We start from the raw sequence: 9,498 nt of genomic DNA, 5'->3' as shown, positions 1-9,498 counted from the left end.
TTCCCTAGCAGTCCACTATGCCTGGAATTCTTCCCTCATCTCCATCTTGTGTACAACCCAACTTTCTTCAAACTACACTTAAAGTTCCACTTTCTGAAGGAGATCTTTTCCCAATAACACTTCCTTGAATGGACTTCTCCTCTCAAGTTAACCTTAATTTATCATGTACACATTTAAAATATTTTCTTTCTCATCAGGTTTGTAAGATCTCTGAGGACAGGGGCTGCTTTCTGCCTCTCTTTATATGGTTAACTCTTAGCACAGTGTTTCACATATGGCAAGTGCTTAATGAATACTTGTGAACTGATCCATCAAACTAATCTTTATAATAAAAAAATTAAAACAATGAAAGCTCTTCAGAAAAATACACACCTACTGTGTCTGATAATCTAAGAATTATTTTCCACTCATAGTCCTTGACTTTTGTAATGAAGGAAAGGAGGTTTGTTTTTTCAATTGTTCTCTTCCATCAAAAGTCATCATTATAAAGTACAATGTACAGTTTTGACTCTCTTTTTATTAGTTGTCTTTCATTTGTAAATGGCATAATAATTGTATCATTTTTCTGATTTTGTTTATTTTATATTATAGAAAAATTATCATGCTTCACTGCATTCTTCCTATTGGTCATTTCTCAAGGAACAGCAATATTTATTTGATAACTCTCATATGTCACAGTATGTTCAATGGTGTTTAGTCATGTCATCCTCTTTTTGATCCCATTTGGGGTTTTCTTGGTAAAGATACTAGAGTTGTTTGCCATTTCCTTTTCCAGATCATTTTACAGATGAGGAGTTGAGGCAAACAGTATGAAGTGACATGCCCAGGGTCATATGGCTAGTAAATGTCTGAAGCTAGATTTAAACTCAGGAAAATGAGTCTTCCTGACTTCAGATCCAACACTCGTCCACTAAGCCATCTAAGCTGCTCCCATAATATGTTCAGTTATACTCTAAGCAATTCACTGTATTTCTTTCTTTGTTACCACAAAATTCTTTTATGAGTATTACATTTCTATATGACCTCTTTGTTTTTGTTTTATAAATAGTTACAGGTTCATACTTTTCAATAGGATCTTGAGGTCAAAGGATATGAGAAGCTTAGTCACATTTTATAATTTCAAATTGCTTTCCAGAATAGTTGGAACAATTCACAACTGCACCAAAAAATGAGCATTATTAATGATGGCTTATCTCAGACCTTCTAACATGCTTTCCATGTCTTTTTCTCATTTACAGCTTTCTGCTTATGAAGTGAAACCTAACAACTGCTTTGATTTGAAATTCTCTTATTAAAAGTGACAGATTATTCTTCATATTAAAAATAATTAAATATATAGAGGTTATTACTATGTACTATATATTTATAGTAAAGGTTCTGATTTATATGTTACCTCCCCCAGAAGAGTGTAAACTCTGAGGGAAGAGAGAAAATATATTTTCTTTATGATCTCCCGGTTCTTTATAGACTCTGGCACACAATAATCCTTACTAAATATTTTTGATTTAATTCTAAACTCTTTCCTCCAAAATCTGTATTAAAACTGATTTCTGATCTAATTTAACTCCTAATATTTCTTCTAATAATTTTAAGCCTCTTTAAAACAATTCCGGATTCCCCCATTGTTTCCTTTTCTTTGGGGAATTCACATGCTTCTTTTAGTGATTTGGGAATTTTGGTTCATTTTTCTTTTGGGAAAAACTGATAATACTTATTCACAAGGTTTTGGTTTCTGTATGGTTTTGTCCCCAAAACAAACAAAAAACCTCTTCATAAGATACTCTCTTAGCTTAACTACTAGTACCACTCCATTTTTCTCTTCATCTTTTGATTTTTTTTTCTAGTATCTCCTAGCTTTTTTTTCAGATTTCTTTTCTCACTCTTTGCCCCCTCTCCTTTTATCTGTAGGAGGAAGTATCACATGGTGAGCTCTGTTTTACTAATTATGTGGTAAAAATAGCTTTTTTGAATCATTTATGAACTTTAAATCATGTATCATTTCAATGGAACTGACCAGACGTAGTGTTTCCTTCCATTTGCTTTCTTTGTGTCTGTCTTTCACGGAAGAAAAGTTGTGAGACTTCAAGTTACACAGAAGTTCCAGGCTCACTCATTTGGAGCTAGGAGGAATCTGTGAGAGCATAGCTTTGCCCTGAATTCTGTTTCAATTGTATCTACTCTGTCCTGAATTTAGGTAGAGTACCTGAGATAACTATGACCCTGAAAGGTCAGAAGAGGGCTAAGTACAAAATATCCATCTCCTCTAGTTGGGAAAAGGGTAGTTTTAGGACAGAGGTGAGCAATCTGTGGCTTCAAGGCCACATGTGACTCTCTAGGTCCTCAAGTGTGGCCCTTTGAATCCAAACCTCTGTGTGAAGTCTGGATCCTGTTAAAGGTAGCACTTGAGGGCCTAATAGGCTACATGTGACCTTGAGAACACAGGTTCTCTCCCCCTGGCCTGGAGTGTTTCATTTTCTTTGGAAATTTGATCAGAAGATCCCAAAGAAGGGCCATAAGATGCAAACCTGAAAGACTGTTTTTCCCCAATGTACCTGGCATATAAAATGGGCTAAGCAGGATGGGGCCAAGGAGTTAAATTTCTTGGCATGTGAGTTCTTTGGTACCATTTTATAAAATTATTTTACCTTGTGCAGTGTTTCTATTTTCTTCTCTTTTGATTATTTTAGTTCCTCTATATCAAATATATTTTTAAGAGATGAGAAAGGTTGAGATAAAGAGTGAAAAATATCATTCTTAATACATTTAGAACTGTAAGGGATCTTTGAGGCCATTTAGTCCAACTTTCTCATTTACAGATGGAGAAACTGAGACTCTGAGACTTGACTTGGAGAGATCAAAGCCACACAAGTAGTATCTGTTGGAGGTGGGATTTGAACTCAAGTCCTCTGACTTCAGAGCCAGCGTCCTTTCCGTTGTACTTGTCCAAGTACATTATTTTGTCCTCTATGCCAAGCTGCCTTTATTGAAGAAGTCTTTATTGAAGAAGTCTGCTTTTCATACTCAAAGCAATTCACAACCAAGGAAAAAAGTTATCCTGACAGCCTCATGCTCTGATACCTTCGTTGCTGCATTTCATCCCTGGTACGTCTTTGTGAACAAGGATCATCACATATTAATATACATCTGAGTCTTGTTTTTACTGAGTTCTCCTATCAAGGTTAAGGATGGATTGAAGAAATCCCAGGCTATAAACAGAACATTGAGAAGAGTTAAGCTTTTCTTTTCCCTGGATAATATTTTATTTTTTCTAGTTACATAAAAAAATAACATTCCTTTAAAAAAAATGATTCCCAGATTTTTTCTCTCATTTCCTCCCCTCCCACATCCTTGAGACCATCAGCAATTTGTTGTAGATTATACATGTGCAATCATGCCAACATATTTTCATATTAGTCATGTTGTGAAAGTAAACACAGACCAAAAAAAAAAAAGAGAAAAAAGTGAAAAATAATGTGCCTTGATCTGCATTCATACAGCATCACTTCTTTCCCAGGATGTGGATAACATTTTTCATCATGAGTCTTCGGAATAGCTATATTTTTGAGAATAACTATGTCATTCACAGTTGATTGTTGTACAACATTGTTGTTACTGTGTATAACGTTCTCCTGGTTCTGCTGAATTTACTTCACTTCAGTTCGTATCTTTCCAGGTTTTGCTGAAATAATCCTGCTCATCGATTCTTATACCAAAATAGTAGTCCATTATAATCATATACCACAACTTGTTCAGCCATTCTCCAATTGATGGACATTCTCCTAAATTTCCAATTCTTTGACACCACAAAAAGAACTGCTATAACCATTTTTGTACAAATAGGTCATTTTCTCTTTTAAAAAAAAATCTTTGTGATACAGACTTTAGTAGTGGTATGGCTAGGTGAAAGGATATGGAGGATTTTATAACCCTTTGAGCACAGTTCCAAATTGCTCTCCAGAAAAGTTGGATCAGTTCACAACTCCACCAACAGTGCATTCATGTGTCAATTTTTCCACATCCTTCCCACATTTGTCATTTCCCTTTTTTGTCATATTAGCCAATCTGATAAGTATGAGGTACTTTCTCAGAGTTGTTTTAATTTGCATTTCTCTAATCCATAGAGACAGCATGTTAATATGATTATACATATCTTTGATTTCACCATCTGAAAACTTCCTGTCAAAATCCTTGGACCATTTATCAATTGAGGAGTGCATTATATTTTAATAATTTTGACTCAGTTCTCTATATATTTGAGAAATGAGGCCACTATGACACTTGTCATGAAAACTTCCTATAGCTTTCTGTTTTCCTTCTAACCTCAGTTGCATTAGTTTTGTTTGTTTTAAAAGAAAATTTTTAATGTAATCAAAATTATCCCTTTTACATTTCATAATCTTTTCTATCTCTTGTTCAGTCATAGCTTCCCTTAACGATAGATCTGATCACTAATCTGAGTTCTTTTTTGGCTTGCATTGTCTCTATTTCACAGTATAGGCTTGCTGTTATTGTTTTTTAAAAAGACCGAAGAGAATACAAAAACACACCCCTGTGGGAGCATCTTACCTGCACGTTGAGAGACATCCTTGGACTTCGAGCACTTTGCTCCTTGCTGTTCTCTAGGGGCTCAAGCTTAATAGTTTGTACTACTCATCAAACATCAGACTCCTTTAGAAATGGTTTTCCTCCATTGGCTTCATTTGCATCTTCAGTGTTAAAAGTTGACTACACACACAAACACACACACAGCATTAGGATACAGGAAATTACAATAATGAAATTATGCTGATTATCCAAATAGCCCCCATGCTTCACAAGTTCCAATTCACTGTATATTTCTTTATTTGCAAGAGGGAGGGAAGGGGCACAGATGTCCTTCAAAATTCAATTACATGCTCTTTTAAGGATAACAACAAGCTTTGAAAAGCATAAACTAGTGAGCAAGTTTATTCAATCAAATGACTTCCTTTTCCATCTCACTTAATCCACTCCACAATTCGAGAGGAGATGCATTCTATAGGGAAGAAGCTGATTAGGTTGGAGGGAGACTATATACAAATTCTGGAGAGAGGTAAAAGGGTAATTGTTTGGAGATTTCTGCCTCTTTCCAGGGTTAAACCATGTTCTGCACCTCAGTAAAAGCTTAATTCTGCTAAGAGAGAAGGATGGTCAGATAGCAGGTCATGTGAAATGAAATAAGTCATCTCCAAACTCAATAGGATTCGAAAGGGGCATGTGGTAAACTAACTCTATTGGGAGAGGAATAATGTTAAGAATTTGAGGGATAATAGTTGGGCCATGACTGGAAGATTGTGTTCAGTACTGATAAATGTTGCCTCATTTCACTACGTGCTTTCTCACCAATTTCCATGTCTTGCAGAACAGAAATCATGTTCTAGAAAACTTCAATCTTTAATTTTTGAAACTCCCTTGTTTCCCAAAATACTTATTGGTGAGTGCCTTAGACACACTCTACATCTAAGTCTGAACTTCCACTCTGCTTCCCATAATCCCTCATTATTTCCACACTAGCTGTCATAGCAAACGTCATTTACCCTTCACACCTACTTCATGTATATATTATGTGTGGTGTTTTACCAACTTTTAACGCCAGATGTTATAGAGGCAGCCACTATATTTACCACTATATCACCAACACAGACACCATAGCAGAGCCAAGCAGGAAACACCTGGTGATCTGAAACAGGAGAGGCAGAGCAAATTCTAAAACATATCAGTCCAGGATAGGAATCCAGTGGAACTGAATGAGAGAGAGAGAGATGTAGAATCCCCGATAATAGCAGCAGCTACTCTTGAGACTATCAGCCTGCAGATCAAATGTTCGTAAGTCGCCTACTTGAGTTTCTAGGAGCCAAGGTGGCAGAGTGATCTGTAAATGTTCTCTGCCTCCACTTGTTGATCTTGAAAAACCCAGAGAATATTTCTCCAGAAAAAAATCCTGGAATGTTGGGATCAGCCAAAGGGCTAAACAGTCTCTTAGCTTGAGAGGTCAGGAAAATCGCAAAGGCAATTCCCTCTTGCTGTGGCTAAAGGGGACCAGTGCAGGACCTGAGCTATCCCAGATAGCCCCACCTCAGAGAACTAGCATGAGGTCCTGAGCCCCAGGGGTATGGAGCCTGTAAGCTCCAACAGCAGTACCCTAGGCTTGCCTCAGCACAGCCGGGGAATTGGGAAGACACCAGCACAAATAGGGGTTCACCAACTGCTGAGTCTGCCTGTGTTCTAGCTCAGGAGAGCATACTTCCTGTGGCCACTCCACCCCTCCCCCATGCCTTGCGCATTGGTCTCCAGGGTAACTCTGGTGAAACCCAGAAAGACTTCACCTAACCTTTGTTTTCTAACACCAGACACCTCAGCACCAGGTAAGGTGCAGCATTCTAGTTTCTAGCTGAAAGAACCAGTGACCACAATACACAAAGCCTCAAGTAATAAGCACAAAAATTGTGATCTATCTAAAAGTCAGGAACAAGGCAGTCATCATGAGCAGGAAGCAAAGTTGAAAAGACCATAGAATCTTACTATGGGGACAAGGACCAAAACATGAATATCAAAGAGGTTGGTATTGAGACTGTACACCCATCTGAAACCTCAGAAGGGAATATGAACTGGTCTCAAGTCCAAAGAGCATTCTTGGAAGAGCTCAAGAAGGATTAGAGAGGTGGAAGAAAAATTGGCCAATGACTTTAAAAATGTGAAAAAAGACTATTTTTACCACTATATATTCATAAAAACAAAAATAGTAATGAATATCTACTGAATAATTTAAAGTTTTTATATCAGTTTATATTTAACATCTGATCTAATTTAAAGAAGAAATTTGAGAGGTAGATATTAGAGGTAATTTTATCTCCATTTTAAAAATTAGTGAACTGAGACAGAGAGGAGAATTCACATAGCTATTATCAGAGGCATGTGTTCCACCTAGACCTTCCTTTCTCCAAACATACCAGTACATCCATTTGACCAAATATGGCTTATTTTTAGTCCTGCCATCCTCCAATCCAGATAATTTTATTTCAGAACTCAATAACTAGTTCTGTCTTTCTATTTCCTTGCCCAAACTCTTATCTTGTTTCTTCCCCAGATGAAGATGAACAAATACTTAAGAGGAAAATTATATCTTAACTGGGCTCTGAAATGCTTTTGCTGAGTTCTCACAAAACAGCAAGATCCCAGACTCTAAGACTGGTGTTAAATGAGAGGTTCCTGCCTGCTGAAGACCTAGCAAAATGTCTGGTGCTCATTTGATAGCTGACTAACAAAATTCATTTCAGCTTGACTTCACAAGAACAGGGAACATTTTTTAAAATTACATATCTTATCTAAGCAAAGGGCATAGACATTCTAGGTAGTACTCCATCAACAACCAATTAATGTCACACTATAAATCCATGCTTTTCTTTGTATTTTCTTGCAAAACAAACACCTTTAAATTCTGTGGGATTTTTAAAAAATCATTACTAATCTCTGTTTCTATATCACTTTCAATCTTACGATGAATGAATGAATGAATCAAAGACAAAACAAACGTATTAAGTAACTACAATGTGTTAGGCACTAAGCTAGTTTCAGAGGATGCAAATACAAAATAGAAACCACTCCTACCTTTGAAGGGATCTATTTGATAAGAGGAGACAATGGATATAGGATAGTGTTTGCCAAAGAAGAGAGCTTTGTTCTAGGCAGTTATGGATTGAGCTATGTGCTTATCTATATGAATTCATCTATAGCTTAGTAGACTGTCATAGCTTTTTAAGCATCAGTGGTGTCTTCACCTTATTTATTGTATTCTGAACAAGAGCAGGAAGTAGAAAGGAAAGAATAGGGGACAAAAGAATGTTGGTAGGAGAGATGGGAAGGTCATTGGTAGATGACACAGAAATAACAAGGCTCTAAAGAATATCAAACTTATACTGGCTTTATTGACTTTAACAGCAAGGGAACCCAATCTGCATGGGCAGAGGTTTCCCACAGTGAGTTTACATGGAGTTTGTATAAGCTTAAATGACAAAGGAGGGGGAAGGCTTCAGTCAAAAAGGAATTGAAAAGGAATGTTGTAAGAGCTAGGTGATTAGATAAAATACTGGTGATGCAGTGGTCAACGTAGTTACTGGAATCAGAGAAACTTCCCAGTCTCCCAGAAGAGATGGTATCACAAAAGGATATTATTGTGGAGGGTTTCCTAGGATGAGGAGTGTGGCAAGGAGGGTTTCTAATTGGTGAGTTAAAACTTAACGCAAGACAAAGGGAGTTGTGCTCAAATAGTGATCTACATGTTAGAATGGAGAGACCTGGGTTTCATGATAGATGACTACAGATGAAAAATAAGCTCTATAAAATGTATTAGGTGAGTTTTCATGAGGTGATCTAAGAGTCAAGATAACTCAAGCCTGGGATCTTCCTTATTACCAGCCAGTGAGGCACAGAGTACAAGAAATAGCAAGCCTATTTAGATGAGAAAATTGAGAAGTGATGTAACATTGATCACATAATTAAGAATCTTTAGGCAGTGTGTCAGTTATCAAGCATTGATGAAATCCTTATATATTCTAGTCACTGGGGATAAAAAAAAAGGTGGTGGTGGTAAAACGTGGTCACTTCCCTGAGGGAGCTGACATTTTCATGGGGTTCTCAGTTCATGACTATAGATGTACAAGATAAATGCAGTAGAAAATATCAGTAAGTAACCTCAGAATGGAAAGCACTAGGAACAGGATGTTGGAGGAGGGGTGTCAAGGAAAACTCCTGTAGAAGTTGGAATTTGAGTGGAACTTTAAGGAAGCCAAGAAAATCAGGATATGATATTAAGATGAGAGAACATTCCAGGGATGTGATGAAGTTTAGTGAAAATTCATGGAGTCAGGGGATGGAGCATCACATGTGATAAAGCAATAGATCAGTGTAGTTGGACAAAAGAATGGATGGGCACAGAATGTTCAGAAGCTGGAAAGACAGGAAGTGGCCAGATCATTAAGGGCTTCAAGTTAAAAAGCACTTATATCTGATTCTGGACATGGCAGGACATCACTACAGCATAATGAAGAGGGTGGGATGAGAGGTGGTCACACCTGCTTTTTTAGAAAATCACTTTGGCAGCTGAGTGGAGATGGGACTGAAATGGGGAAGGACTTGTTTGTTGTCCTGTCCTCTCAAAGAGGACCAGAATGGCATTGCTATGCTGGGATCAAGGTACATTGTATCTGACTGACAGGTCAGACCAATATGAGCTTGGAAGGTTTTACCAAAGGTCAGGCACAAATAGTCCATAGGAACATTTGGAGTGTAGATGACTCTAAATTTATGTATCTCACTTTTCTTTTGAATTATTGCAATTTTGCTTTGCTCATAGAGCACAGTGCTTTCTTTGAGGTGGACACGCCTCATCATGGTCCTCTGCCAGTGTCTCCCATGTCTTACAGTTGGTTCCAAAGTTCTTCAGAGAGACTCTGAGACTATGCTTGTATTATTTTTTGTGAT

Source organism: Notamacropus eugenii, chromosome 1 (assembly GCF_028372415.1).
Source record: "Notamacropus eugenii isolate mMacEug1 chromosome 1, mMacEug1.pri_v2, whole genome shotgun sequence".
NCBI lineage: Eukaryota > Metazoa > Chordata > Mammalia > Diprotodontia > Macropodidae > Notamacropus > Notamacropus eugenii.
The sequence above is the reverse complement of the archived record's forward strand: the minus strand, read 5'-3'. Positions refer to the sequence as shown.